Source organism: Rhipicephalus microplus, unplaced genomic scaffold (assembly GCF_043290135.1).
Source record: "Rhipicephalus microplus isolate Deutch F79 unplaced genomic scaffold, USDA_Rmic scaffold_25, whole genome shotgun sequence".
NCBI classification, from domain to species: domain Eukaryota; kingdom Metazoa; phylum Arthropoda; class Arachnida; order Ixodida; family Ixodidae; genus Rhipicephalus; species Rhipicephalus microplus.
In genome coordinates, this window is record NW_027464598.1 from 8,469,953 (window position 1) to 8,493,704 (window position 23,752).

Below are 23,752 nucleotides of genomic sequence, written 5' to 3' on the forward strand. Positions count from 1 at the left end.
ACAGCAACATGAGTATTAGCAACACCAGAAGCGGCAAGCTAATATCAAGCGCTGGTGCTCGTGAGGCCTAACTACAAGTGACGTCAACCAGATGAGACAGCGCTATCATAGGAGTTCATATGTAATGTCGCTTCAGTTGAATAGCCAGTCCTTGAACCACAATTGGCGTTTCACAAACATTAGAGTTTCTTCGAAAAGTAGTTCTGAGACCTCACGTAGATCTGTTGTCTAATACTTGGCTGCCACACCGATTGCTATGATTACCTTCTTGCTGGGACCCTGGCATTTTTTTAAACATTTGTCGGGTCAACTCTGCCAATGTCAGACTTTTTAAAACACTCACTCGTTACTATTACCAATGTGTGTTCTTTTCGTTCTTGGGTGGATACTAAATGCCAATCACCTGTGGCACATACCCGCATATCAGTGGCACATACCCGGCCGCGAGTATGTTGGCAGAAAAAAAAAATTGAAGACCGACGCGACCATATTGCGACATTACTCATGTCATGACCAGCGAGTCGTGTTCGTCATACCACCTTACCCTCCGATACAAATTTGGTTTACCCGAAGTAAAAGAGGCGATATCCAGAGCCCCCAGACTTAGATAGATAGATAGATAGATAGATAGATAGATAGATAGATAGATAGATAGATAGATAGATAGATAGATAGATAGATAGATAGATAGATAGATAGATAGATAGATGGATGGATGGATGGATGGATGGATGGATGGATGGATGGATGGAGGGATGGATGGATGGAAGGACGGACGGACGGACGGACGGACGGACGGACGGACGGACGGACGTACGGATGGATGGATGGATGGATGGATGGATGGATGCTGGCAGTACATGACAAGATGCTTCACAGTTAATGTTATAGTCTACAACTACGCACAAGAAAAGAAGATTAGTGCACCGTTCAAAACGCTTTGGAAAAAGGCTGCATTATCTCTAGTTTAACCACTGAAAAGGTCGATAACGCACCGTCTTGTTTCCTAAACTAGTAGGATCGACTCCATTCATTTGCACCGCATTGTTTTAGCCTCTGAAAATGGGGCCCTGTCTTTGTAGCAGCACCATAAGTTCGATAATAAGTTCGTTTTCGTTTCCCGGGCTGAGAGAGTCGCGTCCCGTTTTAAGCCTCTCTAAGGCGCCAGAAAAGTCACTACGTCGAATAAAAGCTGACACCACCACCTAAGTAACGTCCAGTGGAGGGACACCCAATTCTCGTTCCGAAAACAACCTTTCAAGATAGCTGGCTATGTTTCACTGACTTGTTCACTCGCCATATGCACGGAGTCTCAAGTTTGATCACTGGGGCAGGTAAGCTTTAACAGACGCTTTAAGGTTGGTGTGAAGTCGGCAAAAGAAATCACAATAGTGCGAAGCGTCGTGACATCTGAGTGTCGGGTGGATGTCATGTCGCATGCTCTCAAAGTATTGTGATGTATCAATCGCTACACTTCTGGACTTTATTATCTTTTGTCATGAATGCCTGATTCAGATTCATGCACCTTATACGCTTCTTATTCTTATACGCTTCTTATTTCCTTATGCTGGTGTGTAATGATACCTTCTCGTCAATTTAAAAACGTTGCTGACACCTCCCTTTTGAAAATAAAACGTAAATATTCTCTTAGTTTCTCCGAAAAAGTGAAGAAGTAGTTCGCAAAAGAGTCGGCGCTTCTTCTTTGACTTCTGATCATGCTTGCGGGTTCAGACTGTCTATAACGTAAATATCGAAATGGCAAGGCGTTTCATTACTTTAATATAGTGTCTTTTTAAGTGACAATTACGTTTAGCTATGCATTGCATGCACCTTTTCAGCGGTGTTTTTTTTTTGTCGAAATTAAAAGTTGCGTAAAAAAAACACGAAAGTTCCGTTTGATCGTGCCAGTACCATTTAATATTGCTTTTATTGTTCAAAGTTCCATCTACAATTAAGCTACTTTGTAGTACCGAAATAGTATAGGAGTAAAAAAAGTAAAAATAGCACAGCACAAACTAAAAAAAAACGATCGAACGAAGCCAAAAAGGAAGAAAAAGTCGGGTTAGGCGTTTCACTGGATCTATCTGAACGCGAGAAATAGAAAAAACAAACATACAACTTGTACGAATCGGGCTACACCATACTAGAATTCTTTACTTCGGAAACCTCATTTTCATAAACCTTTGTGCTGAATTGAGCGGTGTCCAATATTTCGTGGTGCTTGCTGCGTGCTTGTGGTCCCACGGCTATTCCAAAGTAGCATATGAGATTTCAATCAATGTTTTTCCTTTGTGTTTCCCAGCATTCCTGCATTAGGCAATATTTTTCCAACTTCAGGGCGAAATTGTGTGGTATCTTTCATTTCATTATTTCGATTGCTGAGTGCAAGTTTCACATCGCTGGTTTTGAAAGCTGTCGTGTACATGCCGGAAACGTAGGCTGCCAGCCTACCTTTCCTACAGATGCATGGTGATACGGTGAGGAATGAAACGACATTTGTGCGTGACAAGAACAAGACGACGAAGTCACATCCCTAAGGCATTGATCTGTCACGTGTTTTAACACCGACGAATGCCTCCTCGATCAATGGTTCTCAGATCATTGGTTCAGAATTTCGTTGTCACGAAATCATTGCGTGTGTAATGAAAATTTTATTCTTTATCGGTGCCAAGGTTCGTCACGCTTGTTTTCCGTGCCGTGTTAGGAGAAATGGACTTTGAGACAACGCGGTAGCAACACACACCACGTTTATGACAGAGCACGAAAGAAAAACATAGAACACAGAACCAGCAAAACCGTGAAGACGAATAAGTAACACAACTGTCTGATCGAATGAGAAAACTACAGAACACGATTTCAAGGCGGAAAGTTCCAAAACCTCACGATGAGATATGGGGCCCGACGAACGCCGAGGTGCAGGGCAGCAGGCGCTGACAGTTGATCGGAAGCGGGGTGCGTCATAGAGAAATAAAGGTTAAGAGTGGACACTCCCGTAGACCCCAGCGACCCAATCGACCCTAGCACACCTAGTGGTTGGTGAGAGCAAGTGGCGTGCGCTTCCTGTTTCGGTTTCACTGGCGCAAATTTTGAATTACTTAGCATAACCGACGTTTGGCTATGACGAAAGTTCATGATTTCAGACCACTATTCATCGCCCAAATGGATAGTTTTTGTAGGTCGTTTTGATTTAGCGATTCCCTGTTTTGTTTTGTTCAGTGGTTCGTGCGAATCGGTCGTGACGTAATTTTTATTTCGATTAAGTTATAATAAAAAGAGATGCAGGTAATGATAATTCACTACGGTTTTATTCATCGGCTTGTGTTTTTCTTTTGGAACGAGTGATCAATGTATATATCAGTCAAAGAGACAGAGTATCCGTAATGTTTTATTCAAAGGCAAGGTAGAGTCTGAGAATATAAAAAAGCACAATATGACAAAGGTAGACAACAAATGCATCTCGCCTTACAAATAAATTGTAACAAATACAGAGAGAACACAGACAACGCACACATCGCTAGAGTTGGCAGAAGCCGAGAAGCTGGTGAAGTATGACACACCGGGCCAGTGGGTAAGTAAGGATCTATGGCCAAAACACAGCGCACAATGCTGATGAAGAAGGAAGAAGTGACATGTACACAGCAATGAAGTCGCGAATCATGCCTGGGGTTAACCGAAATAATGCATATAAAAAAGAGCGCACAGAAACCACACGACACAATATAGCAGAAAGGCAAAGGTGCAGTGTGCTGGCTGTGCTTAAGAACAGCTATTCCAAAATGAAAAAAAAAAGCACTCTTGATGCCTGCTTGTCCTCAGAAAGGTAGGGCTTTGCAGCTTGCTCACTACGTGAAAGACAAACTTTATGCTACAACACTGGCAGGTCTTGTGGCTTTTGTTATGCATCGCCTTTATCAAAAACTTAAGATCCCAAGTGATTTGCGTCTGGGTGTTGCTGTGACGCTTGCGAGCTAAAATAGATTGTAGTCATCACTTATCCAGAATTGTGGACCTTAATTGGTGCTACGAGGGTGGTATTACAGGGCTAATAAATAGCAGAAGGAAACCACTTTGGCTCATTATTTTTCACAAAGGCTCTACATCGTACGTTATCACTCACAAGCTATATAAAAATAAAATGGCAGCGTCCGCAGCCCCATCAAACGCTACAAGTTTGAGTATTCTTTTGAAAATTTTGATGGGCGAGATGAGGAGGTTAATGAGAAGCTAATATACTAAAAGCGTGATAACGTGAACCGTGCCCACTTCATACTGTGTTCCTTACCCGCTCGAAGACATTTCAACAAGCGGTTTTGTTATTGATATATTACTTGAGCTGGAGAGATGAAGCATACACAGTGACCAAGTGACCCACAGTAAAGTGTACAGTTCGCCTGCATTTGCTACAAAAATACAGACAGGATACCCAACATTCTTTTTAAAGTTATGCAAATAACTTCGAGTGAATACACAGTGTCCCTACTCCTCATAGCGGGTAACCTAAAATATGCATGCTACGAAGCAGTGGCTAGTCCAGTTGAGCTGAATATAAGCATATAAGACCATAATGAGGTCTGCTGTAACGAAGTAATAACATAAAAAAGCTATTGCAGGATTCGGCTCAACTCGAATACTTTAGTGTAAACCCACCGCTAATTTCTAACCTTTGAACTTGTCAAGCTGTATGCCCGAGATTGAAGACTGGAGCCTAACCCTATCTAAGTTTCGGTTCACAAAACGCACATGCCAACATAAACGATTCCGGCAAAACATTTTCAGAAACTTCGCGCGACACCCAGCAGAGCAGAAATGAAAATCGCCAACACTTGACAGATGGTGATACAAAACATCGCACACTTTCAGGTGATGTGCAGTGGCCTCAATTATGGCAAGAAAGTGAGATTCAAGTTGTTGTACGTATGCAAAAGCTGCTTCTGATGGCACAGTGAGATTCCCAAAAAGTTTGCTGGAGACGTGGTATGCTTTGAGCATTGTGAAATACTGGTGGGTACCCTTAAGCGTCTCACTGTCGTCTTTCAGTAACTGTGGGCAACTGCAACCGTCACATGCATTCCGAAGGAAGTGTTTGATGAGAAAACCAGCTACATAATATGCAGCGGAGTCATCGATAATATGGGAGTGAATGTTTGTCGCAAGTTCAGAGAGATCGTCTAGAGCGGGAAAGTCGTCAGGCTGTGGCTGTGCACACTCCTCATTATCCACAAGAGACGCACTGGTGAGGGAGAATGGCGAGAGCTGCTCCTGGAAGAGGTCACATTCATCGTCCTCGACATTTCCGTATTCTGACTGCTTGAAGAGTTTTCTTATGCAGATGTGCTTCAGGCCACAAATAAATTGTGCTACGTTGGGGTTGGTGTTGCAACCCTGTTTTTGCCTAATGTGGCCAAATATGTTCTCCAGAGGATCCTGTTGAAGCCTGCGTGTTAACAGGTAGTCAAAATTGTCATTTTTGGAGAGGTCGTCCCATAGTTGACAAATTGCCTGAATTGTAATTTGCCAACCTACGATGGTTTGTGGTTGACGTCTGCCAACAAACTGCCATGATGCAATCCAGGGAAGCTGGCCTCGGAGGAAGTCAATCAGCTCTGAATCATTTTTCATGATTGCATGCCGCAGCTTTTGCGAAGTTCTTTTTTTACTAGAGCTGTTCAAGGCATCGGAAATCCTGTCCATACGATCACAAAATTGAGCTGTAGTGATGGCCGAGGCAGGCAGCACCTTCGCATACACCATTGCCGTGATAGCAATCGAAACTGATGCACTGAGGACCTGAGTTGCTCTGCTGACCTTCATATTAGAAAACGGTTTCTGATGAACGTGCCGTTCTGTCAACTTTGGAGCCAATCGCAACCGCAACTCATGTGAGGATTGGTAAAGGCTTACAATGTGCAACCAGTTAACGATGTCATCCCCAATGTATAACTTGTGTGCTTGGACATTATTGCGCGTTGTTTTAATTAAATGCGGAACATCAAAAATATAATATACCCGCTCACCATTAACTTCAAAAAAAGGCTTTGCTACAGTCACTCTTAGTTGGTTAGCGAGACTTACATTTGAACTGCCCTGGTCACAAATGACTGCTTTCACTGCAATATTAATGCTCCTAAGCTCCAAAATGAGTGACACCAGCAAGTTATGCATAACAGATGATGGTGTTGATGTGTGCCCTATAGTAAAAGCAACCGGTTGAACCCACTTTCTCGAAACGCCAACAAGAAGAAAAACCAGTGCTCAATCAGCGATGGTTGAAGTGCGCTGAGTGCCATCATCTGTAAAACCCTGGACAACGTCTCTTGCAGCATCATAGTACAAATTCTTTTGAGTGCTATTTCGTCGAAAACTAAAGCGCACACTCGGTCCCGTTCATTCCAAGCTTGAGTATATGTTGCAATTGAAGAAAGGATTCCTGGAATTATGCCTGGAGTGATCTTTACATTAGCTAGCCACCTCCTTAATGAACGCCGGGAGGGCAAAGAAAAATATGGAGCCAGAAATCGGTATGCTCGCGGACCTCGGAAGTTTAAGTGAAGAGCGAATTTCTTGAACCACACAGAAAACCGCTTGCCCTTGCGTTTGGGCCTCAAGCGAACATGTGCGGTCGGATAACTTCAAGGGCCTTCGGTGACGTGCGGTCGGATAACTTCAAGGGCCTTTGAAGTCGATGACGGTGCTTGGTGAGGCTGTCTCCGCAGTCTTTTGATAGTTTTGCGCTGTGCTGTTACTTTGGCTTGCAGATGTTTAATGGTTTGCTTGTACTTCATTGATGGAGACATTGTCGCTGGCACACAGGAACGCACTGCAATAAACAAAAAAATGGATGTAAAAGCGAAGAACAACTAATCCCATACGAGCACTTTCCTCGCTCTTTCAGACCGAAAGTGCACAAATTTCTGTGGTGCAAAGTTTTCGATTCCACTACCTAAAAACAAACCATTCACAATGTTGACAATGCACAAAAAAATTGAATATCACTGAGAGCCCACCCTTACATTTCGTAAGTGCACGCGTAGTGTCCTTTTGAGGATAGTTTCCTCAGAATGTCCTAAACATAAAATAGCACATTAAAAACAGCTGCAATGAAAGCAGAGTCACCATTTTCTCTAGGGCACTCAGGCGTGGAGCTGTTGGCGGAGACGTCTTCTGGAGGGTTTTGTGATGCTTGTTCAGTGCCTCGGACAGTGCTGTCAGAACAATCTTGCAAGCGGCCTGCGGAAGTCTTTATATCAATCCACTCTGGTGTTGAAGTGAACATACAACTTACCGGTCACACAAGTTTCTTTTGTGACAGCTGAACGACTGGTTAAGGTTTTCTCCGGCAAGACGAAGTCAGCGGAGATTCTTTCACCAGCTACAAGGGAGCTGCCACCTGCAGAGGTTTGTTCAACAGTCAATTTCGGTAAAAAAAAATAAATCGCGACACTGAACGCACCCTGTTCATCGGGGCACCTCAATGTGTGGGAGCCGCTTTTTGAAGCCTCTACCGCAGGTCCTGAAGAAATGAAATTACGACAATGTATCAGTAAGAGGCTTAAAATAACACAAACTGAAGCTCATCCGCACCTTCCAGTGCAGCTTCTGCAGCCATGTCACAGTCACTACTTGAAGCGACGCTCGGAAAACGTGCATATATGTGCAGTTGGTACAAGTTACAAAGCTTGTAGCATGGGGAAACTTAAACAGCTCTTTCAAACGCATAAATTGGTCGAACGTGGAAGAAAAGAGAAGGCACCAACTAGGAAACACGTAATTTGTGATTTTTGGAATTATCAACAGTGGCAGCTTTCACTGATGAAAGGTATACGTACATGTGCACTCAGGCTTGAAGATAACGTGAAATAGCCCTTTAAAGTCTTTCAAAACAAGTTGCGCAGGTCAAGAGCATCAAAAAACGACTGAAATGTAAAGCTGCTGTTAGGAAGGTAATAGCCCACAATTCACAAAATTTAAGATTTTTCAAGTGTTACTTCTATAGTGAGGTTTCTCCATCGGCTACAAAGATCTTCACGGTTAACTGTCGCCACTGATTCAATGCAAGTGGCTGCTATTGCACATATTTGAGTTTCAGTCAATCACTTACATGGTGCAGCTGGTTGCACACTGGGAACAGCCATTCTTGTAAGCCTTGTGTGCCCAGGGTCCATGAAACTTTGAGCAGTAAAATGGTCGCTACAAACCCTGTACGTTGCGTACAATAGGCTGGCCGGCTTACTAATGAGATCATCGCGTCCAGCATACTGCATCCATGCTTTCATCCTGCATTGGCAATGAACTATCAGCTGAAAGGGGAAGTGCTTGAATAGTGATTTTTTATTGTTACCCTCACTGAGCAAGTACGAACAGTAAGCCTAATAAAGACATGCAAACCATACAAAAGCTTTAACACACCTGCTGTCCCGTGGTATGCGGAAGAAACTCGTCCCAGGCTTCTTGTGGGTTCTGCCATTGTTGAAGCACCACGATACACAGCAGTAGCTGCCGTAGCTTGGACCGCCGGACGGCATGGCGTCAGCGTGGTCTGAAAATGTTAGTAAGTGGATGCTTCGCTGTCAAATTACGAAAAAGATATGTGCCCGTCATAAGTGTACCAACAAACCCCTTTGAATGATTAGCTAATCGATGCACAATACAAAACCAATGATACATCTCTGACCCATAAAACTCTGACTTGCAAAGATATACGTCAAGACCACGTACAAAGATCTTCAGAAGTTTCCAGGCCGCTATCTCTTGTAATGCAATGGTATCGCGGCCTGGGAACTTTAGAACACCTTCGTACGTACGCAGTATCAGCAGTACATTAGGAAGAAAAATCGTAGTCGAAATTTATGCGGTAAAATTATATTGGAAACGTGAAAAAAATTTGTGAGCAGCTTGCACTAGTGGCACAAGGCTAGCGAAAAAACGAAGATGATGGCCACTTGGCTAGTCCAGATTTGCCTCCGGCACACCAAGAATTATTCGTGTTCCGAGCCTTCAGGAAACGCGTCGTGAAGCGTGCGAGGCCCAGCGAATGCTTCTCAATACTTTGCACCGAGCCTGTGACCTAGCTGCCCAGTTACGCTCAGCGCACAGACCCTCGCGTCCGTGGCAGACGCAGCACGCGTCGCCTTGGCTTGACGCCGTACCGCCTTTGCTATACTGCATACGTTCCCGTCTAGCCGCCGCATAGAGCCACAAGCTTTCTTTTTAGCGAACCTCCCAGTCCTTACAAGCTTCAGAAAAAGGTTACAACTGCGTGAATGAGACGCCACGTAAGAAACAAACTCGCACACTCGAAGCGCAACGTGTGTGTGTGCATCTTTCTATGTTTGTTGCATGGTGTCTTATTCGCGCAAGTGTAACCGTTTTCTGAAAAAATGACCCAACAAAACCAACAACATGTCATTCAACAAGCTTCGCTTGAAAACGTGCCTCACCTGTTATCTCACGCACGAAAACGCTGACGCAGCCGACGTTGACGAAAGCGACGAAAGCTTCTCGCTGTCAGTCATGCATGGGCTTGTCGCTGGGTAGATGGTGTTTATGACAGTACGGCTGAAGAAAAATAATCGCGTAAGGTGTGTTGAATAAAATGTTTTTATGTATAAAGAGCAAACCAAATTTGGGCGTATAATTATTATTTTGTGAAAACAATTCTGTTGCATTGATTATAACTGTTTTTTTTTTGCGCTTGCGCCCTCTGACGCTTGGTGAGAGCACTAGTTCGTTACGTAGTCGTGACGCACTTCCTGAAGCCAGGTTTCGCGGAGTGTCCGCTCTTGTATTCTTCTTTCTCTATAGGTGCGTCTCGATGTGTGATGCTATGGTGACGGTGCCGCTTGGCGGAGTGGGGGCGTGGGTACGACTACGGAGCAGTCAACCCGCATCGGAGACGCGATGCTCCATGCGTGTGAATGGCCAGCCCGTCCAGCGAACAGCTTGCGTCGAGACGCGATGCTCGACGCAACCGTGACCACTAGCCAGGCCACGTACGTTGCTGTGCCGAAAGTCTGACCGCGGAGACGCCTCGCCGAGATCCGCGATGTCCTCGGCAAGGAAGAGAACAGCAGGCCAGGCCGCACCCCGAGATGCAGTACTCGTGCGGGCAACGTCAATCCAGCTGGTTGTTGGACGGCAGTAGCGTGGACAGCCGCGTTCCCTGGCCGGAACCTGGATCGCCTGCGTCCGACGCTTCGGCCCGCTGTCTCCCGTCTACCGCTGCTTCGGCTCGTCCCCAGCCACAAAGCCTACCGCCACGTAATGATCACACGTGGCCCAATCGTGGCACGCCACTTGTTGTTGTTGTTGTTCTCCTATTGTTAGTGGCGCATACCCACTGTGGGGGATTGGCCAAGAATCGAGTGGCTTTAAAATTTACTGTTCAGATTTAGAATGATGGATGTATAACAGAAAGATTACCGATAGCCTATAGGCAAGTGTGGTGCTTAATGTAATGCATACAAATATTTACATAAACCAATTTATTCTTAGAATAGACCAATAATCTGATTTTATACGTATATAATTATGTGAACCTGTTAAGATAATGAAACTGGTTAATTAGTCAACCTATTAGTTTCATCAATATAGTCCCGGACGGCCGCGCATACTGTGCCATTAGAGAAACCAGAAATGAAAGCTCCAAAAGACAAAATGACAGGCAGAGATAAGTCCATACCAATGCCACGCAAAGGTATTTCTAATAGGGTTTTTCGTAATGTGTTAAACCGCCTGCAGGTCAAAAAGAAATGGTCTATTGTTTCCAGTTCATCACAGAATGCGCACAGTGGCGAAGGTGCCTGAGCAGACCTGTGTTTATAGAAATTTAGATTTGGTACCCGGCAACGCAGCCTTGTGATAGCTACTTCTTGTTTTCGAGTGCGGCAAAAGTCTCTTCGCCAGGGATATAATAAATGGCGATATTCTGTAGAGTTTGTTAGTGCTGAACCTTTAAAGACTTGCATAAGCGTACGTCTGCGGAATCGAGCAGCGGTCACATAAGCGGATGATGGACAGAGCGGCAGAATTGGTTCGCTGATTGACGACTTAGCTAAGGAATCGGCTATTTCATTCAGAAACAAACCTTTATGTCCAGGCACCCAAACTAATCGCACTTTTCTCAAATGCACAGGTACTAGTGCACGGAACGCCCTTGTTACGTGATTATCAGCACCAACAGAAAGTGCTGCACAGAGAGATAGGGAATCTGTTATTATGACAGCTGATGTAATTGCTGTATCTAGCTTGCGTAAGGCAAGCACTACTGCCAGAAACTCAGCCACAAAAACGGGTATGAAATCGGGTAGTCGAAGGGAATAAATCCAATTTAAAATCGGGCTGAAAATACCAACCCCTGACTTTTCGTCGTATAGCGATGCGTCTGTAGCAATAATAACGTTCGTTGTAATACGGCGCAGGTGATCTTGTAGTAAACCATCCAAAATATTATGGGGAAGTAATTTGGCATTATTAGGAAAAATGTCGTCGAATTGAATTTCCACCGGAGCTGAATTATAACGACTCGGCATGATGTCGCATATACATAGGTTTAGAGGCTCCAGTAAATTTTGCACAAATATAATTTGTGGCGTGTGAAATCGCGGCCATCTAGCAGCAAAAAATGATTCCGGGGTGGAAATAAAGGCTGTTTCTGAATGTCGTAATGGTGATTCATAAATTTTTAAGAATGTCTGAACAGTCAGAAGGCGAATTCTACAAGAAAGCGGAGGGACCCTCGATTCGAGATACAACACATTGTTGGCGACTGTTTTGGGAAGGCCAAGGCATAAGCACAAAGCTTCTCTTTCCAGAAGAATTAGAGGCCGCAACTTGTAAGCTGGAACTCCAGAGAAAAGCACACAACCAAATTCCAAAATGGGACGAACATACATGCGATATATCATTAATAATGTGTCTCTTCTCATACCTGTGCGGTAGTTGCTTAGCCTACGTAATATGCCAATGGCCCACACACCTTTTCCGGCGGTATATTCGATATGAGATTGCCAGTTAGGCGATGTGTGATATTACTCCAAGGTATTTAACAGATTCCACCTGTGGTATAACCTCATGATGGTAAGACAGAGAGATGTTCACAGGGTATTGCAGCGGAAAAACAAGGAGGGCACATTTACTCGGATTAAGTAAAAAGCTGTTGCCATCGAGCCAGCTCTCCAATATATCAAGGTAAGTCTGCAGCCGTTCATATAAGGTCTGAATGTTATATAAGGTCTGAATGTAACGACAATTCCTTAGCTCTTTCATGTGCCTGTACTTGTTCACCGAGGCCGATCTTCTGAAGAAGTTTTCTGCCGGTTGGCGTCTGTAGCAGGCGGTTAATCTGGGTGGTTACTTGTGCCTCAGCCTACTCATCAAATGTATTGTGAAGTCCGATCGGTAATAGCTTCGCAGTTGAAGTGCTTTGTGGTAGTCGCAGAGCCACTTTATACGCCATCCTTATTATTTGTCTGCATTTTCTTCCTCCTCTCTATTCATGTTGTGGTAGGGTAGCGAGTATGTTAGTCTTCCGATGACTAAGCTCTTTCTCAAACGAAGCGCGTCTTGTTCTTTCAGTCCAGCACGATTGTTCGTTATTCTAACTGTCATATGAACAATTTGTTGAGCTGTTCGCTTAAGCACACTCAGTGTGTGGAAACATCGCTGATTGGACTGTAACCACATCCCTAAGATTCGATCGGTTGTTTTCTCTGGAATAATATTGCCGTCTAGCTTGACCTCAAGGTGGAGGCTCGGGTCTGTCCTTTCTTTTTCACTCTTGGAGAACCGAATGAGTTCCGATTTGTCTTCTGAGCACTGAAGTCCCCTTTCTTTAGTGTAATCTTCGATGGTTTTAGCTGCCAGTTAAAGCCGCTCTTCTTTTTCTGCCAAGCTACCCTTGGTTGTCCATATAGTGATGTCATCCGCATAGAAGGAGTGTCGGATGTCGGGAACACCTTCCAGTTTTTCGGCTAGACCAATCATGGCTATTTTGAAAAGCGTAGGCGAGATCACAGCGCCTTGTGGTGTGCTTTTGCTCGGTGGGTGGAAGACATTGGATTCGTGATAACAGCGGTTCTTTTAGTAAGGAAGTTCTCTACATATTTGTACGTCCTTTGACCGCAGTTTGTCGCTGCTAGCCCATCTAATATGGCCTTATGGCTTACGTTGTCGAAAGCGCATTTTATGTCGATGGCCATCACAATAATTTCTTGTGCTTTTGGAACATTTGTTAGTACTTCCTACCTTAAAAGCAGAAGGACGTCCTTTGTCGAAAGGTTTGAGCGCAAACAAAACATGGTGTTTGGCAACAAGTTATTTTGTTCAAGGTGCCGTTGAAGTCTGGTATTTATTAATCTCTCAAACACTTTGCCTAAGCACGAGGTAAGAGAGATTAACCTGACGTTTTCTATTGCCAATTTCTTTCCTGGTTTGGGTATCATAATTATTACAGCATGCTTCCATTGCTGAGGTATAGTGCCATTCACTCAGTATTTGTTAATAAAGTTTAGAAGCGCTGTTTTGGCTTCGTCATTCATGTTGCGAATCATGGCATTGGTGATTTGATGCGCCCCAGGCGCTGTGTTGCGCTTCATGCTGATGATTGCCGCTCTGACCTCGGCATGCGTGAAAGGTGCATCCAGTTCTGTGTTAGGGAGCCCAGTGTATTATTTAGCCTGGTAAGGGGCTGTGATGGTTCGGGCGCCGAAACACTTAATATAGATGTCTTGAAGGAGGTCACCTCGTGTGCCTGGATATGTGTGCAATAATCTTTCTGGAGATTTTTGTCCTTCGCGTTTAGTTTTCAGAGGGTCCATCATAGCTCTTAGGATATTCCATGGCTTTGTTGTTCCTAGGGTTCCATTTAGTGAATCGCAAAATTGTTCCCAGTTGGCTGTCACGAGTTGATTAGCGTACTGTTCGGCTTGCTGCTTTATTTCTTCAATTTTCGCTTTGAGCTTATTTCGATTTTGCCTTTTCCATCTTTTAGTGAGGTTTCTTCGTGCTTACCACAGGGGGAGAAGGTGAGCGTCTACTTCAGGGGTATCATCTGTTCTGGCGACGGTTTTGGTGTGCATTTGCTTTTCAATTCGAATTACTTTGCACCACTCGTCCAAGTCGTCCATGGCGGTCACGTGCGCTTTTAGCGCTTTTCTGTATGCATGCCAGTCTGTAATTTTTTTTTGCTGTGCCGATGTGTTTGCGGATTCGGCCGGTGCGGATTGTGGTGCTTAGTATGTAATGATCACTGCCCAGGTTTTCACGGGTGTTGTACCAGTCCACGCTGTGGCAGTTTTGTACTATCGTCAAGTCTGTACTTTTGTCCATGGATACGCTGTTGCCTATCCTCGTTGGCATTGCAGGGTCAGTTAACAGAGTCATTTCCAGTTTCTCTATTTGTCTTGCGATATTCTTGCCTTTGGTGTCTTGCATCTTATATCCCAAGCTTGCATGCCTGGCATTAAAGTCCCCAACTATGATTATTGGTTTCCCTTTCGCCAGTTTTGCTGTCTCTTGAAAGAGCTTGTCGAACGTTGCTCTTTTTTGTCTTGAAAGACTATAGATATTAAGTATGAAGGTGCTCTTTCCATGGCTCCCTTTGTAGGTTATTTCTGTTATGATATGCGGGATATCCACCTCTTCAGTGGGCTGATGACATATTGCTGTAATCGAGTTATCGACTAATGTAGCAACTTTCCATTCTGCGTCTCGGGTACTATAAGTTTCGTAGCCTCGTAATTTTGGTTGTGTTCTGGCTTCCTGGACTGCTATGACAGCAGGTGGCTTTCGTTGTGATGCCACCAGCTGCAACAGTTGCCCTCTCTTCCGCCGGAAACCACAGCAGTTCCACTGCCATATTTCGCACTTTTCTGACCGCTGCGTTTGAAGATTAGCCATTATGCGTCTCCTGGTTCATGGCCGACAATCTGGGCCTGTTGTAAGTTTTCTCAGCCTTTTCTCTGATGTTGATGCCTGTAGCATGCTTTCGCAAGGCTTTCGTGAATTCGACGTGTTCTGCCTGGATTTTCTTGTCCAGAATCTTGAGCTTTCTATCTACATTTATCATTACTTGCTCTATAACTGTCGGTATAACTTCGTTTAATGTTTCTTTCAGCATCGACGACGTAATCATTGAGTCGCCTCCTGCATTCGGTTGCGTCTGCAATTTCTGGCCACTCTGGGCTGGTATAGAGTTTTGTTGCGGGTGCTGCAGTTGTTGCTTTTTTAGTTCCCTATTTTCGCGTTCTAGGTCACCTATTCTCACCCGCATTATCTCTAACTCACGTTTTAAGCGCGTGAGTTGTGGTGTTTGGTGTGAGTGTAGGGAGGATTTTGCTGCCCAGCTCACCTGGTTCTTTTCCCTTTTCTGCGCCTTCTTGCCCTTGTGCTGTGGTTGCTTTGCTTGGGCCTGCTTGTGGCCACCATTCCTGGAGTTGGAGCAGTCTCGAGAGCCGGACCTGGATCGGGATGTAGATCGAGACCTGGATCGGGAACTGGAACGGGCTCCGCCTGGCGGTGCAGAGTCCTCACGGTCCGTGCTGAACCAGCGTCTCTCGAGTATGCCAGCGGTTTTTGGTGTGCTGTGTTGGTGCGACAGCAGCGACCGGCCCTTTTGAGGGACGCGTTTGAGTTTTTTGGTGCAGTCCGATGCCGCCGTGGGATGGCGTCCGCCGCACAGGGCACATTCCGGATCGCAAGTGTGGTCGTCAGGTGGGTCTCTTAGGCGACATTTGCTGCAGACCTTTCTCATTGGTGTGGGACAAACATCCGTGCTATGTCCCTGGCTCTTGCAGAGTTTACAGTACTGCCGTGTGGGTTGATAAGACACGCACGGCATTTCGCCACCGTAATAATACACGAAGCACGGCAGTATTGGTTCATCGAACGTGATCACTGAAGTTTGTGACTGTCCGAGCATGCGGGCTTGAACGATTGTCTCTCCTTGAGTGCACACTCGGAGATGGCTCAGGAGTTCAGCTTCTGGCCCTTCGCGTTCTAATCCGTGTACCACTCCTTTCAAGTATCTAGCAGGAGTGGATATGTAGGTGTTTACGGGATAGTTGGTGCCATTGAGCTCCAGTGTCTTTATCTTCAAGATCTTTTCTGCTACATCCTCGTACGGAGATTTGCAATAATTATGTTTGATCCGTTGCGAAGGCGAACCAGAAGTGTGTGGCTGTTACAGGCCTCCGTGTCAACGCTCGCATTTTCTATCGCTCGCGCAACCTGGTATGCTTTCAGTTCTTTCACAACTAACCCTGGTCTGGGCCGCATGATAATCTTCATATCGTTTTTGTGGGCAGCGGCGCCGCGCGCGTTCGTCGTCGGCCCCTTTCAGTAGGAGGGTGAAAGGGGCGCTCGATGGTGACGGACGCACTCCACATCGCCTCCGTAGATTTTATGCTATTTCTGCGGACATCCACCTTGGTACCCCTGAAACTTGGATTTATCGTCACCGCCAAGTTCTCCGCTTCGCCTAGACAACACCTTCGTCCAGGTGGGTCCAGTTTTGACAACTTGAGGGACGTCCTTCACTCCCGGCTACAACGCCGCATCGCTAAGGGCTCTCAGCCCGGCGATGGAGGCCGCTAACGTGGTTACGGGCTATGATCCTACCTTAAGCCAAGTGCTGTCCATAGAGATTTCATCCTCCGAAAACACTATGCCATCAGAAGATGAATACCTCGACGACATGGTGAGACTGTGGCAACGCAAGCAAGCGAAATCGAAGTCTGCGTCTCAACAACAACGAGACGCCACGGCGGGCCACCATTCCCCAGCCTTGCAAGGAACACCGGCGCGCCATCCCTCCGGTGGTGTGCCTACCTCTGCTCCGTCCTCGCAGCCAGCGAAACAACGCAAGTGGCGTCCGCGTCAAACTCCTCGCCTCTCTCAAGACGACTACATCGTAGTAGTGAAACCTCGCGTTCTCTGCGAGCTACGCACATTTGTCCCGGCCGATCGCGCGGGCGACGCCATCCGCAGCTACCTCGGTGACCGGACTACCACGCAAATTCAAGTGTGGCCAATCTGGGAACAAAACATCTTGGTCTGTAGCACCACCATTTTGCCTATGGCACAGCGACTCCTCGGGGACTTCCAGCTGCAAGTGGGGGATCAGCAGCTGCCCGTTCGAGGCCACGCCAAGGCACCAGGGGTACATGCAAGGGCATCATCAACGTAAACCCTGCTGAAAGCCCTGATAAGATAAAGTCTGAACTGTATTGGCCTCGAGGTACTATCCTTGCGGTCCGCAAACTCGGAGATTCCACGGTGGCGGTAGTGACTTTCGAGGGCACAAAGTTACCCCGCTTCCTCTTCTACCACTGCGTAGCGACGTATATCCGCGCCTACAAGAAAACGGTCCCTATTTGCACCCAGTGCGGTACCATCGGTCATCGACCACCTCAGTGTCCTCACCCCGCTCCAACCCAGTGTGCCAAATGTGGAACCCCCGCACCTGCAGGTCTCAATGCCCACGACTGCCACCCCAAGTGCCTCCTCTGCCACGGCGCCCATGAGACTGGGACCAGTGGCTGCACGGCAAAATATCGAAAATATCGGAAACGCAAGCAGCCCTCAACATCTCCTCGAGGGACCACCTCATGTTCGTCACAGCCAGACAGCAGCACCAACCTGCATCATTTGGCTCCACCACTCCACGCCGACACTCAAGCATTCTCACCGCTCGAAGCACCAGCGGTGGTACCTCAGGTGAGCAGTTGGGCAGGGAAAGCTGCTTCTAAGCCTCTTTCACCCCCTTCTGTTGATCCTCCTTCTCCCGAACTTGCGGCCCTTCGCCAGCAAGTTGCGGCACTTCAAAAGCAAAATTCTCTTTTAACTAAACAACTCGAACTCTTAAATAAGCGACTTCAACCCCAACAACAGTGTACTGCAAGGCCTTCTGGTATTGCCTCCTCTCTCCAGGCGGCTACGCCAGCTACGTCCAAGCTTAGTCCTCGCGCTAAGTCCACTCTCATTAAGCCGCCGGTTCAAGCAACCATGTGTACTCCAGCACTCGGAACCGGTGCCACATCTAATCCAGAAGCTCTTGAGGCTCCTGGGGCACCTCAGGTTCTCTTGCCCGCTAACCAAACTCTCCCTAACGAAGAGTGCACCCCGCGCGTAGAGGAACGCCTCACGCGCGTCGAAGCTTCGATTAATCACCTCCTCACCAGCTTCTCGGTCCAACGCATAGTAGTAGAGGTTACCCAGGCTATTCAAGCCTGGGCAGTCACCCAGTTTCAACCCAAGGCATCGCGTTCCCACTCCTGCTCGGTGAGCAGTGAGGGTACAGCTTTACGGCGTCGTCGTAAGGTGGCTACCACCACCCCACCGTCGGACAATCCGGCCTCCGTGCCCCTCCCTGCCTCTGAGGATTCCGAGCGGGACATGGAGGACCAAATATAAAACCTAAGACAGTCACGATGGCTACCAATTGTACGTCCTGTTCAAACATTGCGTCTAAATTCGAGATCATACAGTGGAACCCTGGAGGCTTCGGAAACAGGCGAAAGCGTTCACATCTTTCCCTTTTCCTCAGCTCACTTGGCTCTAAGCCGGCCGTCTTGGCGCTCCAAGAATCTGGCCCTGCTCCATCCCTTTCTGGATAGTGCTACTATGTAGGCGGCACCACCACATGCCTCCTCGTGCATAAAGCTTACACGGCGATACAGATTGACCTCGATCTGGATCTTCCTTACGACTACTGCATGATATCAGTGCTGTCTCAGCGGAGGGGCCAACCATCAATACATATCTTAAACGTGTACTGTCCCCCTCGCCTTGCGAGGGCTTCGTTTGCGCATCTCTTCCATCGGGCGTTGCGTATAGCGGCCCGACAACCACTGGTGATTTTCGGGGACTTTAATGCCCCCAGCCCTCACTGGGGTTACCACTACGAGAAGGCCCGGGGCAGAGAGCTCAAGGAGCTCATTTCCTCGCTGAGCCTGACGCTTCTTACCGATCCGGCACAACCCACACGTTCCGGCAACTCGGTCACGCGAGGCACATGCCCCGACCTCTCCCTCACCCGTCACATCCGCGATGGTACATGGGAAAATTTAGGTGAAACCCTAGGCAGCGATCACTTTTTACTCCGCATTTCATTCACACCGCGGCAGAAAATGCGCCAACACTGGGGCCAAGCCCGTCTCACCGATTGGACTCAGTTCAGAATGCAACCATTCCCCGCTGGCCTCTCCTCGACCGAATATGCAGCGTGGGCATCATACGCTCTTGCCACCTAGAGTTGTGAGCCGGCAAGCCCTAGCGAGCCGAAAAGGGCAAGGAGAACGAAGAAGTGTGGTTAGCGCCTCGTTTCGAAGATACACGCTCGTCTTTCTGCCCCGCTGTTCCTGTCCCTTCTCTAAGGCTCTTGGTACGTGACAAACTGGTGGAGGTGCTGGGTAATCTATGCACCGTACCCCTCCACATACCAGGAACACAAGCGTCGTACCGGTGGTCACTCCTGTGCACCGCGCCAGCAGAAGGATCCGAGGGCAATCCTCTGAGTTTGGACTGCTCGCAAACAACATGGCAGCTCCGACCAGCCATGCCGACACCAACCCAACTGGTACGAACGGCACAACGCCGCTCCATCACACCTTACTCACACCGCGAACGCCAAATCCTTTTCATGGCACTGCACTTGAGGATGCGGAAGATTGGCTTGTTCATTACGAGTTCGTTGCCGTGCACAACCAGTGGGACGACGCAGACAAACTGCGGCACGTCTATTTCAGTCTTTTGGACGGCGCACGTGTCTGGTACGAGAACCGGGCAGGTATTCTTACATCATGGGAGGACTTCAAACGCCGACTTCTAGCGACATATGCAAGCCCTGACCGTCGGGAGAGAGCTGAGCGCGATCTGCAGTCCCGCATACAACTACCAAATGAAGGGGTTGCGATGTATGTCGAGGAAATGACGCGCCTCTTCCACCGAGCTGACCCCGGCATGCCAGAAGAAAAGAAGGTACGGTACCTCATGCGCGGGGTGAAAGAGCAACTTTTCGGTGGGCTTGTACGCAGTCCACCCAAGACTGTGTCAGAATTTCTCACGGAAGCTGTCACCATCGAAAGCACCCTTAGGCACCGAGCCCCGTCATACGAGCGGCACGTCAATGCTTCAACTACGGACTACTTTGGAGCTTTCGGTGGCCAAATGGATTTTTTCCGAGAGCTCATACGTTCATTCATCCGCGAAGAACTCCAGAAGCTGTCAGTGCCCTCGCAGCCCCCTACCTCTTCGTTCTCCAGCATTGTCCGAGATGAAGTCCAGCATGCTTTAAGAGAACCATCTTGCATGCGCGATTATAAACCACCCGGTGACTTCCCCCGCATGTCGTATGCTCAAGCTTTGCAGCGACCTGTAACACCCGCAATCCCGCATCCCACCGTGGCCCCAGCCATGCTGCAGACGGTCCAAGCGGCGCCATATTACAGCGCACCTCGCCCGATCCCGCGAAAATCGGACGTCTGGCGTGCGCCTGATCGACGTCCTCTCTGCTTCCACTGTGGCGAAGCTGGGCAACTTTACCGACACTGTTCTTACCGGCAACTTAGACTACGCGGATTTTCGACGAACTCACCACCACCCAGGTTCGGTCAGCGGCCCCCTGATATTGAAGAGTATGTGGCTCAACAGCGCGGAACTTCGTCATCCTTGCACCAGTCACGCTCCCCGTCGCCGCGGCGATTTTCTCCTAATCGCCGCACCTATTCGAGCGTGGCGCAGGGTCGGTCCGCCAGTCCGCGCCGGGAAAACTAACCACAGCGACCTTCGGGGGCGAGGCCGCTCATACTGGACAAGCTCAAGGCCTCCTACTGACGCTTCCGCAAACTGAAGATTCCCCGATGACGACGACACCAGCTGGTTCCGAAAAGGTTTCATTAGATATTCCAGTGCTGCTCGACGGTCGCAAAGTCACTGCTTTAGTTGACGCGGGTGCGGATTTTTCTATAATAAGTGAAAAACAGGCTGCTCTTCTAAAGAAAGTGACGATGCCTTGGAACCTCAAGCCGATTCGTACTGCTGGCGGGCACATCGTCATGCCACTCGGCGTTTGCACAGCACGAATACAGATTCGTGGTTCAACCTTTGTTATCAGCTTGAGCGTTCTCCGTCAGTGTTCTCGAGACCTGATCATTGGCATGGACTTCCTGAGGGAGCACGGTGCTATCATAGACATTCGACAACGCCTCGTCGCGTTCTCAACAAAAAGCGCCACACCAGAGCATAATCCCGACCACGATCGAGTATGTCTGCGGGTAATTGACGATGCTGTGATGATACCACCGCGCTCAAGTGTTATGGTTCAAGTGGCTGGTAACAAATCAGCACACGGTGAAATGGTGGCGGACAGCAATCGATCCCTGCTCTTTTCCCAAAGTGTCTGCGTAGCACGAAGCCTAGTAGACCTTCAGGATGGCCATTGCGAGGTACTTGTTACGAACTTCAGCTACGAGCGCCGACACCTTTTCCCTGGTACTGTCATCGCCTATGCCTACCCAGTAACTAATGTGACTGAGTGTTTTGCTTCCGAGGCAACCGATAATACCGAAGCACCTCTCCGGGGCGTCGACATAAATCCAGCGCTTTCTGACGAAAACAAACGAAGGCTTAACGACCTGTTGATAGAATTCCACGCCTGTTTTGCACGTTCATCGAGAATCCGCCAAACATAGATTACCAAACACCGTATTATCACCTACGGCGACGCGCACCCTATACGGCAACAGCCTTACCGCGTTTCACCAACCGAACGACGCGCGATTCAAAAGCAAGTGAAGGAAATGCTTCAAGACGGTGTAATACAGCCATCAAGTAGCCCTTGGTCATCGCCAGTGGTCCTTGTAAAGAAGAAGGATGGTACACTTCGCTTTTGTGTCGATTATAGGAAGCTGAATAACGTCACAGAGAAAGACGTGTACCCGTTGCCTCGAGTGGACGATTCTCTTGACAGGCTGAGGCGAGCAAAGCACTTTTCCTCAATCGACCTCAAAAGTGGTTATTGCCAAATTGAAGTCGATGAAGGTGACCGCGAAAAAACGGCTTTTGTAACTCCTGACGGCCTGTATGAGTTCCGAGTGCTCCCATTCGGCCTCTGTTCCGCTCCGGCCACATTCCAACGAATGATGGATACCGTTCTCGCTGACCTCAAGTGGAAAAGTTGCCTCGTCTATCTAGATGATGTCGTTGTCTTTTCAAAAATGTTTGACGAGCACCTTCATCGCCTTCGGAGTGTTTTTGAAGCCATACGATCCGCTGAACTTACCCTCAAGCCAGAGAAGTGCCATTTCTGCTACAATGAACTGAAGTTCCTCGGTCACGTTGTGAGCGCTGCAGGCGTTCAGCCCGATCCCGAGAAGACTGCCGCTGTGGCCTCTTTTCCAGCTCCGACAGACAAAAAAAGTCTTCGGCGATTTCTGGGGCTCTGCGCCTACTATCGCCGTTTTATTGAAAACTTCTCTAAGGTGGCGGGGCCTCTCATCAGACTTACGCGTGACGACACCCCATTTCAGTGGACTGACGAACAAGCGACTGCCTTTGCGGAACTGCAACATCGATTGTGTTCCCCTCCTTTACTCGGTCATTTCGATGAGGACGCTGACACAGAGGTGCGCACTGACGCAAGCAACATTGGTCTTGGAGCTATCCTGCTGCAAACACAAGATGGGATTGAACGTGTGATTGCCTACGCGATCCGCACTCTATCACGTGCCGAAACCAACTATTCAACGTCAGAGAAGGAATGTCTCGCGGTAATATGGGCGATTACAAAGTTCAGGCCTTATCTATATGGGCGCCCATTCAAAGTTGTGAGTGATCACCACGCTTTATGTTGGTTGGCTAACCTCCGAGACCCCTCTGGGCGATTAGCACGATGGAGTCTGCGACTTCAGGAGTTCGATATCACCATTGTATACAAGTCGGGTAGAAAGCATGAAGACACCGACACGCTATCACGAGCACCTCTGGAGTCCGACCATACAGCTGTAGAAGACGACAGCACCTTCCTGGGGACTCTCAGTGGGGCGGACCTCCTCAGTAAGCAACGAGCAGACCCCGAGTTAAGAACCATCATCGATCATTTAGAAGGCAGCAACGCGTCTGTTCCTCGTCCCCTTTCTCGTACGTTGCCGTCATTTTGCTTACGACACGATATATTATACAAGAAAAACACTGGTGTTGGCAGCAGATCTTATCTTCTAGTCGTCCCTCATGACCTTCGTGATGACATCCTATTAGCCTGCCACGATGAGCCGACATCCGGCCACCTGGGATACTCACGGACACTCGACCGGGTTCGAAAGCTATATTTCTGGCCAAAACTCGCAGCTTGTGTCAAACGCTACGTGAAAGGATGCCGCGAATGTCAGCGTCGCAAGTCACCACCTGTGAAGCCTGCAGGCCTCTTACAACCCATCGATCCACCGCGTACGCCGTTTGACCAAGTTGGGATAGACCTTCTTGGACCGTTTCCTATGTCTCCCTTCGGAAACAAGTGGATCATCGTCGCAACTGATTACTTGACGCGTTATGCTGAAACGAAGCCATTGCCACGCGGTACAGCATCTGAAGTCGCCCAGTTTTTCATGCACCACATTGTGCTTCGTCACGGTGCCCCGTCATTCATCATCACTGACCGAGGGACAGCGTTTACGGCAAAACTGTTGGACGACATCTTCAAGCTCAGTTACACGAACCACCGCAAGACAACCGCATACCACCCCCAGAGTAACGGCTTAAC